Source organism: Lontra canadensis, unplaced genomic scaffold (genome assembly GCF_010015895.1).
Source record: "Lontra canadensis isolate GAN:19392208 unplaced genomic scaffold, GSC_riverotter_1.0 scaffold5, whole genome shotgun sequence".
Classification (NCBI taxonomy): domain Eukaryota; kingdom Metazoa; phylum Chordata; class Mammalia; order Carnivora; family Mustelidae; genus Lontra; species Lontra canadensis.
This window is the reverse complement of record NW_022630999.1, coordinates 878,895-899,524: the sequence shown is the minus strand read 5'-3', so window position 1 is coordinate 899,524 and position 20,630 is coordinate 878,895. Positions and strand designations below refer to the sequence as shown.

At 36.9% G+C, this 20,630-nt stretch overlaps 1 non-coding gene across 1 annotated transcript; it reads left to right on the top strand.

Moving 5' to 3' along the window:
• Positions 1 to 20,307: 20,307 nt before the first annotated feature.
• Positions 20,308 to 20,411, top strand: LOC116864474. The gene has a single exon (XR_004382028.1). It is a non-coding gene; the product is annotated as a small nucleolar RNA U13 (small nucleolar RNA).
• The last annotated feature ends 219 nt before the right edge of the window (positions 20,412 to 20,630 follow it).

Below are 20,630 nucleotides of genomic sequence, written 5' to 3'. Positions count from 1 at the left end.
TGCTGGTTGATGATGCTGTTCTGCTCTCTGGGTCTCAATCTTTGGCTTTGACCTGTTAACTGACTACCCCCAACCTTATGGACTTTGCCCTTCCCATGAGATTGGACAATGGAAGGAATGAGGGGACATATCTTTTCTGGAGTTCGAAGGAGGGGAGAACCCGAAGGCTGTAGAGAGAGAAACATGGAAAGAGTTGGAGATAGAAACCTTGAGAGAGATAGGAGCCATAGAACTAGGTTATGGAAATTGTTGAGAAATTGTTATATTCAGACTGAGAGTAGAGAGTGTTTAGTCCAATTATAACCCCAAATGAACTTAATTTTGAGTAAGAGGTGATGTGTGATAATAGCTGGGTCAAAAACAACGACAACAAAAAACCAACCCAATTCCGAAACAACAAAACACCTGAAGGCAAGTTATTTTTCAGTAAAACCTCAGACAAAATTAAAAAAAAAAATTATAGCATCACTTGCTGAAGCCCTTAAAGGTACCACTTAGATACGTCACAGGCCTTTTAATTTTCTCTAGCAGTGGTTTCCAGATATGGCTGCCTATTAGAATTACTAGGAGCTTTGTAAACTATTGATACTGGGCCTTACCCCTAACCCCCAGGTTCTGATTTAGTCTGGGGTAGGTTCCAGGAATCAGTATTTTTAAAAGCTTATTACATGATTCCAAATGCACCAGCATTAATGATGAATTTTTATATTTATTATCTTTCACTATTTTTCTCCCAGTTTTAATATTGTAGTTTATTGGGAAGTCTTGTGTTGTTCCTCTTTGAATACTCTTCCACAGATTCTGTAAGCTCAAATATATTATTTATTTACTTATTTTACTCTTTAAAAATTTTAAGCAGTTTTTTACCACATTATGCTATTGCTTTTTGTGAACTATGTTAAGTCTCTTAAGCATCATTTTATTAAATTAGTCTTATGGGAAAATACATCCCATTTTAACTGAAAACTTTGATCCAAGTGGAGCTCAACTGGTTTTTAATTTGACATTGACTGTGCTGTTTTACTACATAGTTTCACATAGAATAATTTTTATACTCAATGCCATTATAAGCTCTTTGAAGGAAAATTCGGTTTGGGTGCAAGTGATAAACACCGAAAATAATAGTTGCTTGAACAAGAAAAAAATTATTTCTCTCTTGTGAATAAATTGAATGGGGGTACGGCATGATTTTCCATGATGTTAGAGGTCTGGGATCCTTCTATTTTGCTTCTCTGACAAGTGAGTCTTCCATTTTAGGTTATGATGCAGTCTAAGATGAAGGCAAAAGCCCTATCCATGATTTCCACATTGTAGCAACAGGAGGAGGTAGGGCAAGGAAGGGAAAAGCTCCTTCCCTTTAACGACATTTCTCAAAAGTAGAGCAGTTCACTTGGACTTATACCCAGTTGCCCAAAACTTAGAACTTGACTTCAAAGGAGGTTGGCAAACAGTGTTTATTCTGGTTGTCTTAAAGCCAAGCAAAAATTGAAGGCTCTTCACTAAGGTAGAAGAGAATAAAAGATATTGGGGGACAGTCAGCAATCCCTATCTAAAGAGTTATGACCAAGTCTTATACTTTTTTGTATACCTGATATGCCCACTCCAGTTGCATATATGGTAGATGCCAATAGGTAATTATCAATTGATTCCAGTTAGAAGGGATTGTTCTTTATTATTTTAAAAAAATTATGTATACTATATTTTACTCACATAACTTATTGATATTGTGTCCTATCTTGGGGTTCTAAGTGCCATTAAATTGTTCCCATGGGGCATTCCCATTTTAAGTTGCAAACTTAAATTAATGGTAGACTTCTAGATCTTAATTCATTTATTTGTTTTAATATTGCTCACAACTCAGTGTTACTGTTTTCTGTAAAATTCCTGTAAAGTTTTGTGTGTGTGTTTTCTTGAGGGTAGAATTTAGTTCATAGTGTTCATCAGATTCCTTAATAAATCCACATCCCATAAAACATTAAGAATCACTGGTATAACTAAGAAATAACATGGGCAGTTTGATTTCTAGTTAGTAATTTTATGAAAGTTTTACTTGCTATTGTCATCTGTTACTGTGGTAATCCATTCTTTTTTAATATATTATTATTTGAAATTTTTTAGAGGGGCTAAATATTCAGAGTTGTAATGCTTTAATTGCTTGTTTTAGAAGTTTGGGTTTTGCTGTTGGGACTACATCAAAATAAAAACCTTTTGTACCCTGAAGAAAACCATCAATGAAACAAAAAGACAGTCCACTGAATGGGAAAAGATATTTGCAAATGATACATCTGCTAAGGGGTTAATATCCAAAATATATAAAGAACATTTACAACTCAACACTAAAAAAAAAAAAAATACAATTAAAGAAATAGAAGACATGAACAGACATTTTTCCAAAGAAGACATACAGATAGGCAACAGGCATATGAGAAGATGTTCAACATCACTCATCATCAGGGAAATTCAAATCAAAACCACAATGAGGTATCACCTTACATCTGTCAGAATGACTAGAGTAAACAAGTGTTGGTGAGGATATGGAGAAAAAGGAACCCTCATGCACTGTTAATGGAAATGCAAACTGGGAAAGCTATGGTGGAAAACAATATGGAGGTTCCTCAAGCAATTAAAAATAGAATTACCATATGATTCAGTAATTCCACTATTATTTACCCTAGAAGACAAAAACACAAATTTGTAAAGTTATATGCACCCCTGTGTTTATTGCAGCATTATTTGCAATAGCCAGATAGATATGGAAGCAACCCAAGGGTCTGTTCATAGATAAATGAATAAAGAAGATATGGTATATCTATCTATCTATATGTGTGCACTGGAGTGTTATTTATCCACAAAAAAGAATGAAACCTTGCTATTTGCAGTAACATGGATGTGTCTCTAGAGGGTATAATGCTAAGTGAAATAAGTCAGTCAGAGAAAGACAAATGCCTTATGATTTGACTCAGATGTGGAATTTAAGAAACAAATGAACAAAGAAAAAAAGACAAAAAACACATACTCTTAAATATAGAGTACAAAATGGTGCTTGTCAGGGAGCATGGTAGGAGATGGGTGAAATTGATGAAGGGGATTAAGAATACACTTACTGTGATGAGCACTAAGCAATGCATAGAATTGTTGAATCACTGTATTGTATACCTGAAATTAATATAACACTCTGTGTTAATTATACTGGAATTTTAAAAAATAAAGATTTTTAAAAATGCATTTAGATTTTGGTCAGAGTGATGTCACCAAGATGGTTACAGAGGTTGTTCTTGACTTTGCACTCCTCACAAGAACAACAGCTGGTAACTGTTCAAGAACAAGATACCACTAAGAGAATCCTAGAACATAGGGGTGAGGCTGAAGCACCCCCTAAACCACAGAGACCATGACAGATGGCAACAGATTGCCTTAGAAAGGTAAGAGAAATAGCTACATGTTGACTGCATTGCTCCTTCTTTAGGCCAGTGCAGCATCATGCAGAGAGATCTCTGTTGAGCATCTGGTTCCTTCAGTGGGAAAAGAGAACCCATTGGGCACCATTCCATCTCTCAGCATTATGTGTTGCTTTACAGGAGCCGTTACTCTGATCTCCCAGCATGAGGAGTGCAAGGGAATTTTTAGGACTCAGTTACTGGTAATCTGAGTGTGATGGAAGAGGGTGGGTTATAACAACCAGCACATGGATCTTGGCAGACCAGTTTCATTCCTGCAGTGCCCAAGTAGTAATCCCAAGCAGTGGTTTGTTCATCTTCAGAATCCACTCAGGGGCGCTCTGTGACCAAGGAACTCAAGCAGGGTGCAAATTTACCTGAGTCTGATCCTCAAATGAGTTTTGCCTATCCTAGAGCCTGGTTTGCCCATGCCCAGCAAAGGAGCTGAATCACAGCCCCAGCCACTGTGGAGAGTGTCTTCTGCCCCCATCTGACCAGAAGGACTGACAACAATTACTGGAAACAGTATGGCCCAGTGGCACTCCAGCTGAGAGCTGGGCAAGCAGATCTGGTCATCCCTAGAACAAAACCACTACCAGGCATGGAGTGTCTTGTGCTACACATATGAGGGGGACTAATTCATAGCAAAGGCTGAGGGTAGCTCCTAGCTACTCCCAATGGCAGAACCTATTTTGGAAATTGAGAGTAGCCTGGAGCAGCTTCTCTACCTCCCACCCAGACAAGGGAACTGAGGCATAGACCCACTACTGTGAAGAGCATCTCTTGTTCCTATCTCATTAGAAGGGCTGGAAACAACTCCTGGAAATTGTGTGGCCCAGCAGCACTTGAACCAAGATGTGGGAAAGCAAAGCCAGAAGTTTGCAGAACAAAGCCAGTGGCCCTGTTCAGTCAGGGAACTTGGTGTTTGATCAGTTTCAGATAAGATGATAAAGAATTTTACCAGATGTAGAACTACTACTCTGACTGCACTCAGGCAGGGAATCAAATCTGTAGCCCTGCTCATCACAGAATACAGCCTATTTATCTGACCAGGGAACCTAATCACAGCACATGGGAAGTGGCAGCCATACAGGCAGTGGCACTTGAACACACAGCACAGTTCGTGGCTTCCTCCATCTGTAGAGCAAAATCAGTTGTCTCACCAGAGCAGGGAATTTAGTGCACATTTTGGCTTGATTCAGATCCCCATCAACAAGTTATCAGGCTCCAGGTCTCATTCTGAAGCCCTGCTAGGGTAGGGAAGTTAATTCACAGCCCCACCCACTACTGAATATAGTAGTCAGTCTCTATCATCTAGTAATCCTGACCAGAAAATCCAGGCGAGTGTGGGACTCATCCTACAGCCTCATGTAGGTAGGGACCCAAGCCAGCAGTTTTTTCAACTGTTCTCAGCCCATGGCATATCCCCCATCCCTTTCTTCAGAGCTTGAATAGTTACTTCACTTAACAGTAGGCCATAATAGTGGGTTTCACCTGTCTAAGTACATTACTAGTAAACATACCCAGAAACCCAAACTGAGGTGATTGGTTAGGAACTGTCTCTGCCAAAGTAGCATCTGACTACTCAAATGTGTAGAGAACAATGTAAGGAATCAGGGATCATGAAAAATCGTGTAAATATGACACACCAAAGGATCTAGTAAAGCTGCAATAACTGACCCTAAAGAAATTGAGATCTATGAACTTTCAGACAAGGAATTCAGAATGAACCTTCTAGGAAGTTCAGTGAACTACAGGAAAGCACAGCCAGACAACAAAATGAAATTAGCAAAACAATGCATGAATAAAATAAGAAGTTTGACAGGAAATAGTAGCCATCAAAAACAAAAACAAGAAAACCCTAGAATCCTAGAGTTGAAAAATACAGTAGAATTATATTCAATAGAGAGTTTCAAAAGTAGACTTGACCATGCAGAAGAATGAGTGACCTGGAAGATAGGACATTGGAAATTACCCAGAGGAGTAAAAAGAAAAAAGAATGAAAAAGAGTGAGGAAAGCCAACAGCAATTATAAGAAAGACACAGTGAAAAACAAACAAAAAAACAACCCAATATTTACATTATGGGAATTTCAGAAAGAGAAGAGAAAGAATGTGGCATAAAGTATATTTAAAGCAATAATGGCTGAAAACTTTCTGAACCTGGGGAGAGAAATAGATATCTAGATCCACGAGGCCCAAAGGACTCCAACTAGGTTGGACATGAATAGGGCTATGCCAAGATATATTATAATTAAGTTGTCAAAAGTCAAAGACAAAGAATTTCAAGAGCAGCAAGAGAAGAGAGACATTATATACTAGGACCCCCCCACCACCACCACCACCTTAAGATTATAAGCAAATTTCTCAACAGAAACTTTTTAGGCAGAAGAGACTGGGATGACATTTTCAAAATACTGAAAGAAAGAATAACTGTCAACTAAGAATTCTATAACCAATGAAACTGGGTGGCTCAGTCGGTTAAACATCTGCCTTCAGCTCAGGTCATGATCCCAAGGTCCTGGGATTGAGCCCCTCATCGGGCTCCCTGCTCAGTGTAGAGCCTGCTTCTCTCTCTCCCTCTACCAGCTGCTCTGCCTACTTGTGCTCTCTATCTCTCTGTCAAATAAATAAATAAAATCATAGAAAGAAAGGAAGAAATGAAGAAGGGAAAAGGACTTTCCTGAACAAACAAAAGTTGAGGGAGTTCATTACTACCAGACCTGCCTTACAAGAAATGCAAGGGAAGTTTTTTGAGTGGAAGTAAAAAGAACACTAATTGACATCATAAAAGCATAAAATGTAGTGTAAATCTCATGGGTAATGATAAATTTATAGTCATGGTTAAATTCTGAAATATGGTAATAGTGTATAATTCACTTACAACCTCTAGTTTAAAAGTTAAATAATGAATACAGTAAAAATAACCATAACTATAATAATCTTTATTAGACAGTATAAAAATATGGAAATTATAACAGCAATAACCTCAAATGTGAGAAGTAAAAGTGTAAAGTTTACAAATTCTATTGAAGTTATCAGTTTAAATAGGGTGTTATAAGTTTAAGATATTTTATATAAGCCTCTTGGCAACCACAAGAGAAAATCCTATAGTAATTACACAAAAGAACATGATAAAGTTAAAGCATATTGATACCAAAAGACATCAAAACACAAAAAAAGGGGCGCCTGGGTGGCTCAGTGGGTTAAAGCCTCTGCCTTTGGCTCAGGTCGTGATCCCAGAGTCCTGGGCTCAGGTCGTGATCCCAGAGTCCTGGGATCGAGCCCTGCATCCGGCTCTCTGCTCAGTGGGGAGCCTGCTTCCACCTCTCTCTCTGCCTGCCTCTCAGCCTACTTGTGATCTCTTTCTGTCAAATAAATAAATAAAATCTTAAAAAAAAACACACAAAAAAAGATAAAGAGATAAAACAAGGAACAGTGGATCTACAAAACAACTAGGAACAATGAACAAATGGTAATAGGAAGTTCTTACCAATAACTGCTTAAACAAAAATGGATAAAATTCTCCGATTAAAAGACACTGAATAGCTGAAGGAAACAAAAACAAAAACAAAACCAAGATCTAACAATAATGCTGCTTATAAGAGACTCTCTTAAGCCTTAAAAATACACAGACTGACTGAGAGTACAGGGATTAAAAAAGACATTTCAAGTAAATGATAACAAACAAACCCAAAAAACCCAAAAAGCTAAAAAATAGACTTTAAGTTAAAATGGTAAAAAGACACAAGGAAGGTGATTGTATAATGATAAAGGGGTCAGCACATTAAGTACATGTAACAATTGTAAATATTTAGGTACCCAACATTGGAACACATAAATAATTAAAACAAAAACTAGTAGAGATAAAAGGAGAAATAAACAGTAATACAATAGTAGCTGGAGACTTTAATACCCCATTGTCAATAATGGCTTGATTATCCAGACAGAAGATCAGTAGTGGATTTGAACAACTCTATAGATGAAATAGTGATGATATATAGATGAGATGACCTAACAGACACATAGAGAACATTCTATCCAACAATGTCAGAATACACATTCTCAACTGCACATGGAACTTTTTCTAGAATTGACCATATTTTTTTTTTAGGGTTTTTTTTTATTAGCTTTTTTTTTTTTTTAAATTTTCAGCATACCAGTATTCCTTGTTTTTGCACCACATCCAGTGCTCCATACAATCCGTGCCCTCTCTAATACCCACCACCTGGTTCCCCCAGCCTCCCACCCCCTGCCGCTTCAAACCCCTCAGATTGTTTTTCAGAGTCCATAGTCTCTTATCGTTCACCTCCCCTATTTTAAGCTCAAAAAAATCTTAGGAAATTCAAGAACATTGCAGTCATACCAAGTATCTTCTCTGACTTCAGTGGCATGAAACCAGGAATCAAAAATAAGATGAAACCTGGAAAATTCATGAACACATGGAAATTATATAACACTCTTCTGAACAACCAGTGGATCAAAGAATAAATTAAAGGGAAAATAAAAATAGTTTTTTTTATGAGACACATGATAATGGAAACATACCAAAAGTTGTGGTATGTAAAGCAAAAGCAGTTGTGAGAGGGAAGATCATAGCAATAAATACCTATGTTATGAAGCAATGAAGATCACAAACAACCAATCTAACTCTACATCTTAAGAACTAGAAAAAGAAAAACTGAGTCCAAAGTTAGCAGAAGAAAGAAAATAATTATGGGGTGCCTAGGTGGTTCAGTCGGTTAAGCTTCTGACTTTTGATTTTGGCTCAGGTCATGATCTCAGGGTTATGAGATCAAGCCTTGCTTCGGGCTCTGCACTGAGTGTGGAGATTGCTTAAGATTCTGTCTCTTTCCCTTTCCCTTTGCACATCCCTCCTGCCCTGCTCTTGCTCTCTCTCTTGCTTAAAAAGAAAAAAAAAAAAAATAGAGCAGAAATACATGAAACAGAGAACAGAAAAAAACAATAGAAAAAATTAACCAAACTAAGATTTGGTTCTTTGAAAAGAAACAAAACTGGTAAATGCTTAGCTAGACTAATCAAGGAAAAAAAAGAAAAGACTCAACAAGATTAAGAATGAAAAAGGAGACATTACAACTGATACCACAGAAATTCAAATGATCATAAGAGGCTACTATGAAGAATTGTATGCCCCCAAACTGGACAACCTAGAAGAAATGGAAAAATTCTGGAAACATACAACTCACCAAGACTGAATCAAGAAGAAATAGAAAATCTGAAGAGACCAATTACTAGTAAGGAGATTGAATCAGTACTTAAAAATCTCCCAATGAAGAAAAGCCCAGGACCAGATGACTTCACTGGTCAATTTTACCAACCATTTAAAGAACACTCTGAAACTCATTTTATGAGGCCAGCATTGCTCTGAAGTGAAAATAAGAAGAATGCACTATTAGAAAAGAAGACTGCAGGCCAATATTGCTGGTAAATAAGTTGTAAAAATTCTCAGTAAAATACTAGCAAACCAAGTTTAGCAGCACTTTAAAAGGATCATATACCATGATCAAATGGGATTCATCCCTGGAATGCAAAGATGGTTCAACATATGCAAATTAATCAATATGATATATCACCTTAATAGAATGAAATCATCTTACAATCATCTTAAATCCTAGATGCAGGGAAAGAATTTGATAATATTCAATAGCTACTCATGGTAAAAAGTCTTAACAAATTGCATTTTGACATGACAGAAGGCCATTTATGACAAATCCACAGCTAGCATACTCAATGGGGGAAAGGTTGAGTGCTTTTCCTTTAAGATCAAGAAGAAGACAAATGTGCCCATTCTCCCCACTCTTAGTCAAGATAGTTACATGGAAATCCTAGCTATAGCAATTAGGTAAGTAAGAGAAAAATAAAAGGGATCAGAATTAGAAAGGAAGGGGTGCCTGGCTGCTCAGGCAGTACAGCATATGACTCTTGATCTTGGGGTCATAAGTTTAAGCTCTCGCATTGGGCATAGAGCTTTATCTACCTAAAAGTAACCATATGTCTCTGTGTCAATCATATAGTGTGTCTATTTCCTTCATTTCACAACTTTTTATTTCCTCCAGAGTTAATGCATGCTTTTTTAGGCCGGGGAGGTGTTTGGTTTTTTTCTACCTACTTGTCTTGAATTCATCCCAATATATATTCATTTATCATCCAGATTTATTTGTGAACTCTTAGAAATTCAATAAGAGATTAAGAATCTGTGTTTGTTGAGCTTTTCCTCCTAGATCCACCTGTTCTAATCTAGATTTGATTGCCCTCTAGCATTGCTGCACAACTGTCTTCCCAGGACTTCCTGTGTTGATTCTCTTATTTCTTGGTTCCCATGTGTTCTTTTTTTTTTTTTTTTTTCTGATTTCCCTTTGGTTTTGCTGAATTACATCCTCTAGTAGCCTGAGAGAGTATGTACAAAGTAAAATTTTGAAAGAAAAAATGTATGTCAAGAAATATATCCTAGGCTTATATTCAGTTATGGAATTCTAGATTTGAAATAATTTCTCATAATTTGAAGTACTAATTTACATTTTTCAAATTTTTAGTTTTGAATTAGGACATTGGAAGAGGTTTTTCCCTCTTTTTTTCTCTCCAGTTCTGTTTCCTGGGATCTTTCATCTCAGATCTTTGCTCTTCTGCTGACCTCCGTGCTAATTCAGAGCACAGCTGAAAGCAACAGGGATTGTGACTGCAAAGGGTAACATGAGAAACTCAGAGGAGATGCCACTAGGCCCAGTGCTGTGGCCACATTCCTACCCTATCCACCAATCACACCTCAATCCCAAAAGTTCAGTACTCTTAGAAAAGTTTTAACACCTTTTTTGTGTAAGTGGATTAATCTTCTTTTTAAAAAAAAAATATTTATTTATTTGACAGAGAGAGAGAGAGAGAGATCACAAGCAGGCAGAGAGAGAGGGGAGGAAGCAGGCTCCCTGCTGAGCAGAGAGCCTGACGTGGGGCTCTATCCCAGGACCCTGGAATCATGACCTGAGCCAAAGGCAGAGGCCCAACTAACTGAGCCACCCACGTGCCCCGGATTAGTCTTCTTTTTATGGACTCCAAGGGATCTTAAAATATCTTGGTCTTTCTCTTCAGGGTCTAAGTAAAAAGAAAAGAGAGAGGACATAGTAAAGGTTTTGTATTTTTTGTTTTGTTTTGTATTAAAGCCTGATTTTGTGCTTATTAGCAGTTAAGAAAAATTCTGAAAACTAACATTAGTGGTAAAACTGACAATTTTGTATTCCTCAGATGGCCGAAGTAGAAAGAAATTGGTCAGAAGTTACAAGTGAAGTTACAAGTATAGAAGTGAAAGGAGTCAGGGCAGATTAGTCCTAGGATTTCTTGGAAGAAACAGTGTCTGCTTATAAGGCCTTCTCTTTTTCCTTTACTTTTCAGATTTTTCTTTCCCTCAAATTCTAAATAAATTGATTCAGAGAGGCGATATCTTCTCCTGAATCCTGGTTTTGGTTTTGAGGTTTTATAGGCATATGAACTTGAACAAAGTTATTATAATTACAACATTGTGACATTGGTACAAGGTTGGACAAATAGATGAGTAGAAGAGAAGGGATTCCAAAATAGACTCACTTAAATGACTTATGATGAGAGTAATAATGCGATCAGTACTTAGCCTCTAGATATCTCCGTTTCTTCCTGTAGGGAATAGGATAACTGTCCTTGTGAGTGTTGTGAGGATTAAATGAGTTGATACAAATGTGTTCAGATTAGGGCCTGGCATCCAATAAATGCTTATTTAATAAGTTGTAACTATCATTTTTATCTTTATTTCAACAAAATTTCCCCTAGTTCCAGGTCTTAATCAGCTTCCGCTGGAATTTCACAATCCTTAATCTGCACCCTTCTTTTGGCACTTAATTATTCACTGTCTTGTTTGGATACCAAATTATTTTGCATGAATTATTTGTATATTTCCACCTGTTGTAAGCTCTTTGAGGATGGAGACCACAATGAATGCTTCTAGCTGCTTCTCTAGGTATGGTGCTCAGCCCAGTGTTCGGTGGAAGGTGGAATTCAATTTGTGCTCATCAGTTGACTGGGCAGTAGATCGTTTTAGGGCTTAGGTGATGCTTGCCAGGTGATCTGCTTTGAATTTTCAAAGACATTAGAGAGTAGCATTTCTGTATTTTGTTATCCTAAATGGTATCAGAAACATTTGCTATTTTTACCATTTTAGTAAATAGCCCTGGATTTTAGGAGGTTTTAGGATTATATCTGACAAAATCCACACAGAAATGAATACACTTCAAGGAAATGTAAAAAAAAATGTGGTTCTTGACCTCTCTTTTACCTCTAGAGTCTCTAAGAAGACAGGAAAGAGTTTATGATTTTTCTCATTTATGAATGAGTAAAGTTTTCTCATCCATTTTGTTCTTTTGGGCCTATTTGGTTTATGTAATTATGTGACAGCCTAAAACTACAACAGTTGTGTTGTTTTGTTTTGTTTTCTCTTCTTTCTCTCTTTCTTCCTTTACCTCTTCCATTTTCACATTGCCTTTGGGTGCTCTTAGGAAATCTGTTTTGGGGCGCCTGGTGGCTCAGTCCATTAAGGGTCTGCCTTCAGCTCAGGTCATGATCCCAAGGTCCTAGGATCAAGCCCTGCATCGGGCTCTCTACTCACTGGAGAGCCTGCTTCTCGCTCTCCTTCTAACCCCTCCCCTCCACTCCCGCTACCCCTGGCTTGTGCTGTCTCACTCATTCTCACTCTATCTCAAATAAATAAAATCTAAAAAAAAAAAAATAAATAATAAATAAATAAATAAATAACTAAAGTCTTAAAAAATATATCTGTTTTTTTCAAGGCCCTTCTACTTTTCCAAGAAAGGACTCCATGTTTGTCTGTTAACTATAAGGTGGTATATTGCTCTTATTCCTGTTTCAGACTAGTTTCGTGGTATTTTCATTCCTGAAAGGTAGCCAAAAATTACTGTGCTGAAATGATCTTTTGTGAATATAGTAACTCTCAGGAGCATTAATTAACATCCTGTTCTCACTGTATTTGTTATTAACTGTTAGAGTTATTCTACTACCCAGCCCTGACTTGGTGCCCAGTGCTAACAACTGTCTTTAAAGGCTTATGAATAGAGTCATAAACACTATTTGCATTAGTAGCAACATGTACTTTTAGTATTTCCCCCACTCCCTCTCCATCCTGCTCATTGTCACATGCATAGGCATTTTGTAAGGAGTGCATGGTTATTCTGCACTTTTCCCTATTTTTTTGGTTCACATGTGCAAAAATAAATAAAGTTGTTTAATCTTTATTTTTCATAATCAAGTTACTCTTGTGTCCTGGCCTCCAGTCTTCAAATAACATGAACCTTCGCAGATTATACGCTCTCAGGTTTTTTTCCTTATTTTCAACTAAGGCCAAAAAGAATAAACCTTGGTTATGATGCAAGCAACCAGAAAGCTAAACCATTGCTATAGCAGAAGTTTTAACTGCAGCATGGCCCTGTCATAGACACAACAAAACCACAGAACACTGTAGTTCAGTAACAAACTTGATATTCACTTCCTGGGTGGCTGAGGATATTTAAGTCTCAACTTCACATCAAAGAAATGTGAAAAATAAAAGTTAGAAAGGCAACTCATCTTTGTTTTTCCCATTTTCGTTATGAGGGCGACTGGATAGTTGAAAAAAAGATTATTCTTCCTGTTTCAAGATTTCAACCCTATCATGTTGTAATGTATATTAGATGAGAAATCTAGAAAAGAAGCGATATGGTGCAAGGGTTGATTTGTTGGTGCCTGGCTTTCCACTAAAACTATACGGTAATATGCAGTGATACCATTCAGATAGTTTTCAAGTTTATCTTTAGGACAGGGCTTGAAATCAGTGCAAGCAGATGGATGAATATTCATTCATTCAACATGCCAGACACTGTTAAGTGATGAAGTCAAAGACTGTAGCTGAAAGAGTCTGTCTCTAAAAGACATGTGGCCAAGAACTGTAAAAAACTTGTGGTTTTTTTATCGTCGTGTAAGCGGCACCCAAGAAAGATTGTTGATTATGTACTTGGTTTTTTCTCAGCCTCATTTTACATATGCTGTTTAGCTATGCATTTTATAGTCTCTGGACCTGAGAATGATTTTTATGTTTATGTAATACCACTGACAAGAAGTACTGGCACACCTGGCAAATCGTATAGAAATAGTTTTGAGTTAATGCTTAGATGCACTGGATTTGGAAGTAGGCAGAGCTAGCTATTTCTTTGCAGTAGGAACTTGAGCAAGTTCTCTATGAATCTCAGTTTTTTTATCTGTAAAATTTGGATAATAGTGCTACCAACATGATATTATTAGTGTGAGAGTTAAATGAAATAATGCATGCCAGTTTAGTATAGTGCCTGGAGCAGAGTAAGCACTTAATAAATGTTAAATGTTAATAAATGTTAGCTATTACTGTCTGATTACTTTTATTCTCTTATGACTCTCTTAGCAAAGGAATATCATGCTAGCTTCCATAAGGGAGGCTTGTTTCTTCCAACTTCTCTGAACATTTTTTTCTTGCTCAGAATAAAGAATTTAGAATATATTGTTGTTAACCATTACTTTGATGTTATACTGATAGAAGATAACAAACATTCTGTTGGCTGGCTTGGGTAACCTCTTCTCTAGACACTGCTAGAGAAATGACTCATGTTTCACTTTTTATGTCCTTTTATTAAGTGTTTTAAGGGTTTTATTTAAATCTCTTTATTATAGCAGTGTGTTATTTCCATTAAGTCCAGTTTATAGCAAAATGTAGTTCCCAATTGCTACAGGAAAGAAAATTAACCAGTGGGTACTAATCTCTTTTTTAACATGATGGCTTCCTGCCTCTAACCAAAGAAGGCTGGGCTCATACCTCACCATAATGAGAGTAAGAGACTGAGTTTAGAGAGTAGCAGTAACTATTGCAGTTTTCATGATGGGCTTTGTTGGGGGCTTTTGTAAATGAGAAAGGATTGATGGAGTGAAAGCCGTGGATTCAAGTAGGAAAACCTGGAGCATTTTCTTCTGGGTCTAATACCTTTTCCATATGCCAACATTTGTAGACCTTATATGTATACAAGATATGAACAAGGAAATTCCATTTTTCATTTTGTTTTGTTAGTGCTTTTTAACTACTACAGACTCTTTCCCATGAGAATGACATGTCCCTGAAATAAATTTTAGTTCATCAAATCAAACCTTCTCTTCAGAAGTTACCTGATGGTTCTTCTTGGTTTGAATAGCCAGTGGCAAAAAGCCCTTGAAATTGCTTTGCCAGTGTTTTCTCCATTCTGGAACTATTTGAATGAATATAACACTCATTTTTTTTTCAGAAATCAAAAGTTTCTCATTAAAATCTTTACTTGAAATTTACATATAGTTTAATAAATTTTCTGAGTTCAGTATGAAACTAATAGTCCATTAAGAATAAGAGATGACTAGTGTGTTTTTACTGACCTTTGGCGGTAAGTGACTTTAAAACACCATCTAACACATTCAGAATCACCAGGCATGACTGCCCAGTGCTCCACCTAACATAGCCTCTCATTCGCTCTCTTACTAAATCTCTTAGAATCTCGAGGGGAAGAGATTGTGTCAGAGTGTCCTTTACTAGTCTATTCTTCTTACAATCTTACAATCCATGGACTATTTAAAAAATGTGAATGTATGCTTTGATATTTGCTCAGGTTGAAGCCTTTTCATATTTGTTTTTTCTTTGTTAAAGATTTTATTTACTTGTTAGAGAAAGAGTGTCTGAGAGAGAGAGAGAGAGAGAGAGAGAGCAGGACCAGGGGCAAAGGGAGAGGGTGAGGGAGAAGCAGATTTGCTGCTGAGCAAAGAGCTCAGTGCGGGGCTTGATCCCAGGACTCTGGGATCATTACCTGAGCCAAAGGCAGACAGACGCACTTAACTGACTGAGCCACCAGACACCCCACCTTTTCATATTCTGTTGGCTGTCTTATTCATGTGCTAGTTGTTAATCATGTTGCATATAGCCAATGCTTCTTATGATGTCATCGTACACAACAGAAGTTGTACCCAAAGAAGTTATGCCACACATCACATAGCAATGATTTGAAATCTCTTTGAGTATAAGGACCATTTTTTAAAAAAAGATCTTATTTTTTAAGCAATCTCTATACCCAGTGTGGAGCTTGAACTTGCAACCCTGAGATCAAGAGTCATATGCTCTACTGACTGAGCCAGGCAGGCACCCCAAGGACCACTTTTGAATGTCAAAATGTCATGTCACTCCCTTCCCTGCTGGACACATGCATAAACACATACATAATATTGGTTTCACTTTTACTCTATGTTATTTAAGAAAATCCATAGTGGAAAACAGTTATCATGACTGTAGTAAAGCTTTTTAGTGAATATTTTACTATTTTATTAACTACAATAGCATCTTAATACATCTGAAAAGTAGTAATGCATATGTGAGAGAAATTTTTTTCTATCTAGAAAATGAAGAAATGTGTCCTGTTTATCACTCTAAGTCATTTAGTTAGAATATTGGTGGTATTTTGCCCATAAAAATCCCTCATTTATTATGCATATTTTTAGATTTAAAGGTAAAAATGACAAAGATTGGTATGCATTTAATTTTTTTTTTTTTTGCTCTTCTTGTCTGTTGCCACAAGAAGGGTCCTGCTAGAACAAAGTAATCACCCAAGATGATAAAGCATAATAAATTTGGATGCTTCATATCAATTCTGAGCCTTAGCCCATGCTGCATATGATTATATCTGAAAATGTATGCAAATTAACAGCACATTTTTTTTCTCTTTCTGCAGACATCTTTATTTTCTGGTTCATGGGTCTTATTTAACTTAAAAGGAAAAAAAAATCATCTATAGCACATATCACTTCGTGGAGAAAGAGCTAAAAGTAAAATAGTCCCTTCACACAAAGTTTTTGTGAGTGTCTACCATGTGACTGGTAAGAAATCATTGGTTTCTTTCAACCGTTTACCACATGTTATCTATTGGCTTTTGGTGAGTGATGAATGCCAGTTTCTATGGATGCAGACAAGAAATTTTATATTGCTGAACTGCATTTAGACTTAGAAGGTTGACCCAGGTTCTATAGAAATATATTGTTCTTTGATAGGTATTTTCCTTTGGCTAACCATAAAAGCACTGTTGTTTCCAAGCATTTTTGTATTTATAAAGGATAAGCTGATTTGTATCTTTTGGGGGCTGGTGAATATTTTTCTGTCCATATGAAGAGCTGATCAAATAGTTACACATAGATTATGGGGAATAGGAATATAGGATTTGAACTTTGGAAATTGATATGCTTATCTTGATATGGCACTAATAGAGAGAGACAATTCACCTTTCAGACCCTAGCAGGCCTGATTATTTCAGCATAAGGGATGGCTACATGGAGATTTCATTTTGGAAATAGGATATAGGCACATCTCAGCTAGCTTACTCTGTAGAATATCTACTTTGGGCTGATATTTCTGGTTATCATAAAAGTCAAACTGGGATATGTATTCATCATTCAAATAAAATACAAGTCTTTAAAGGACTGTTTCCCTTGCTGTAGAAACTTACCATGCACTTCTGATGTTAGCCGTGTTTTATTGGGGAAGATTGATATCACAACTCTCTACTATGAACTTTAATATAAAGTATGTCAAAATATTTTCATCAATCATGAATCACTGGCCTTTCATTGGCATTTACTGTGTTCAAGACATTGCAGTTGACGATGAATATACAATCATCTGTGGTATGATGGAACGTGGAGTTTAAATAATGGGCTCTTTTTCATCCTCTTATTTAGCTGTCAGTCATACCCCATTTGGCAGTTACAGCTTGGTCATTTATTACTGTGGTGTTGTAAACAATACATGCCAAATTTATAGCTTCTAACTTCAAAAGGTTCCATATGGAGCAAGATAGAGACTATTCAAGAAGGAGATGACAACAGAATAAACAGGTTTTCAGCCTGTTTCCACCCTGGGTAAAAGATCCTTTGAATTGACAGAGGAATGGAGTCAGAAAGAGGAAAATTAGACATAGCACAGTAGACTTTGCTGTGCTCTCAGCATCCCAGTGGGGTTGAGGCTGGTAACATTTCTCTGAAGATTCTCAGGCATTCAAGAGTAGAGGAGACATGTGCTCTACTTTCCCTTTCTGAAACTTCGGAGGTGGCTGTCTCACTGATGTGTCTTGTGCTATCTTTGTACAGGGAGTGGGATAGAGACGGCCTTTATATGTGCCAAATGGCTGCTGAGGTATGGTCAATATTATAGAAGTTAAGAAAGAGAGGTTGTCTTGGTCTGGGTTTGTTGAAGAAAGTTTAAGTGTTTTCTTGCCTTAGCAAGTTCATGTGGGAACACAATATTATGTTGGCTGGTTAGAATTAATAAAATCTTGGGGCACCTGGGTGGCTCAGTGGGTTATGCCTCTGCCTTTGGCTCAGGTCATGGTCTCAGGGTCCTGGGATCGAGCCCCACATCCGGCTTTCTGCTCAGCAGGGAGCCTGCTTCCCCCTCTCCCTCTTCCTGCCTCTCTGCCTACTTTTGATCTCTCTCACTCTGTCAAATAAATAAATAAAATCTTGAAAAAGAATTAATAAAATCTTAATTAGTCTCAGAATATGAGCTGTAATAATCTTGGCTTCTCCCTTTTTAGGCTACATAGATAGTAAACTATCTATTTCTTATTGACTGGAGAATAGATAGAGCAAACAAACTTTTTTCTTCATCCTTTGGGTACTCTTTATTTCTTGAATGATTAAGCTGCTCCAGATCTGACGGTTAATAATTATCTTTTTTCTTCCTCCTCCCAGAAATCTTGAGGTAGCAGGAGTCCTGCTCAAGTTCTACCTATGTAATATGCAATATAGAAGAGCAACCATAGCCTCTAATAGAACAAATTCTAGACATTCCATCTTGGAAATTAGCCTGAATCCTAATAATCACTTAGACCATAGGGCACACATATGCCTTGTGGGCCTTTGTTCCTCCCATAAGTTAAATTTTTTCCAGATGTTCTTTGGTCTCAAAAAAAAAAAAACAAACGAAAAACCAAACAGAGCAATCACAGAAAAGGTAGTTCTACCATAAATTTTGCCTATCCCAGAAAATCTCCAGGTAAGAGCCTCCTTATATCCAGTTTCCATTCTAAGAGTGAAGTAATGAACTAAATTATAACAAGCCAATATAACTCCTTCCTTACTTTTTAATCCCATGCAGGTTGACTTCATGTGACTCAGAAAAACAGTAAAAATATTGCCATAACTGTGAATTATACCATGTGTACTAGAAATACTGACTATATTGTTTATAAAAGCTCTTGAGAGATGTTGCTTAGATTTAGTTATAGATCTTTTATATTAAACTTAAGTCCTTCAAAAACTATCAGTTATTTAGTGGATTTGGAGGATAATACAGAGTTGCATAATGTAAAATCTGAATATGGAATTTACATTATAAAATGATAATTACATCTGGCCCTTTTGTCTTTTCTATAAGAAATGGCATTTTCTGGCAGTTCTGTTCCTGGCAGAGTAACAGGTGGAGGTGTGACCTTTAACCCTAAGTAAGCAATTATATGACTACTTAATAGTAATCACTTTGCCATCTGCAGTCCACACTAAATTAAAAGACACCTGATCCTCAGTTTTGGCATGTGGCCCAAGCTCTGCCTTTCTTTTCCTAGTTCAGTAATGAGTGATCATTTCTACTTTGGCAATTCCTACTGTCAGTTTGATGGATGGAAAAACAGAACACTAAGTGTAGCCCCATTTACTCTGAACTGATCAGCTCCGCCCAGCTTTGTTCCCATCCTACAGAGCTCAGTTCTAAGATAATCCAGGCTTTCATGTTTCTTCATCCCATTTTGGTCCAGTAAATAGATAGACCACTTGCACTAAATTTTCACGGTGAGGTTTTCTAGTCTTGAGTAAAATTCCTTTGGGTTCTGGAGGGAAAGGGCAAAAAGCTTTTTGTGCACATAGATTGCTTTCCCTGTCTCTATGGAGAGATGAAGCTATCCCTTGATGGGTGTTAAAATAATGTAAGCATTCCACCCAGACCTGGATATGAGGAAAGCATTTGCTTTTTGTTCCACCATGTAGCAGGCTTTTAGCAGAGTAGAAAAAAATCAATCACATTTACTGAGAGTCTAAACACCTTTTTAATGTATTGCTCATTGCTGGTGCTGAAGAGGGAGGGAGGCAGAATGGAGATGCTGGCAATCACAAGCACCCCCCGACCCCTGCCTTTTTTTTTTTTTTTTTCCAGTTCCACAGATGTTTTGGCTTGAAAGTCTCCACTTTAAGGCTTTTAAAAAATACCCTCTGTCATATTGTTATAATAGTTATACATGAGGTATTTGAAATCCACCTTTACCTCCCTGGTCTTCTAAGTGTCTGGTTTACTTTCCTCTTCATATTCTGTTTTTCTATGTAATTTTTCTCAGTTCTGCATATCATCCCACATCTTTCCATACCAATGCATTTACTTTGCTGGATTTAAATGACTTGAATTTGTTGCCAATGTTACAATCATCCCTCGGGTACTTGGGCTGCCATACGTGCCTTGTGGGGTATCCTATACTCTTCAGTATAAAGTGAAGGGTGGGAGGCATGGAAGCTGTGACTCGCTGTTTCTGGCAACTCAGCCTTATGAACCGTATTCATGGGAATTTAAGAACCTGCTCTCTGGAGGTCACCCTGCTGCCTAACTACATATGTTGGAAATGAGCTGTTAGTGCAGAAACATTCTTAATTAATGATGCAGAGTGACTCGGCAGCCAGCCAAAATATGACTATGGAAACATTTGTAAAGGTTGTGTGACCTAAAAAATAAATTTCCCAAATATTAAAAAAAAACTTACAAGGATGGAATTCATTTGTACTTCATGAGCATCATGAGAGGGTGTTCACGCTTTTGTGTGACATGTGCCTCCCTCAAACTTTGCTATGACCTTGGCACATTATCTGTCTGACATGAAGAAAAAAAAGAAAAAAAGCTTACAAGTCTTGTGTGTGCATGAAATTTATATGTTTATACTCTAATTTATCAATCATATATAATATATATATTTTATATAGGGTATATACTTTATATGTGTATATCTATATATACTATCAATATGTGCTATCTATTATACTGTATATATAGTATATACTATGATATATAGGAATATAAACACTGTATATGTATAAT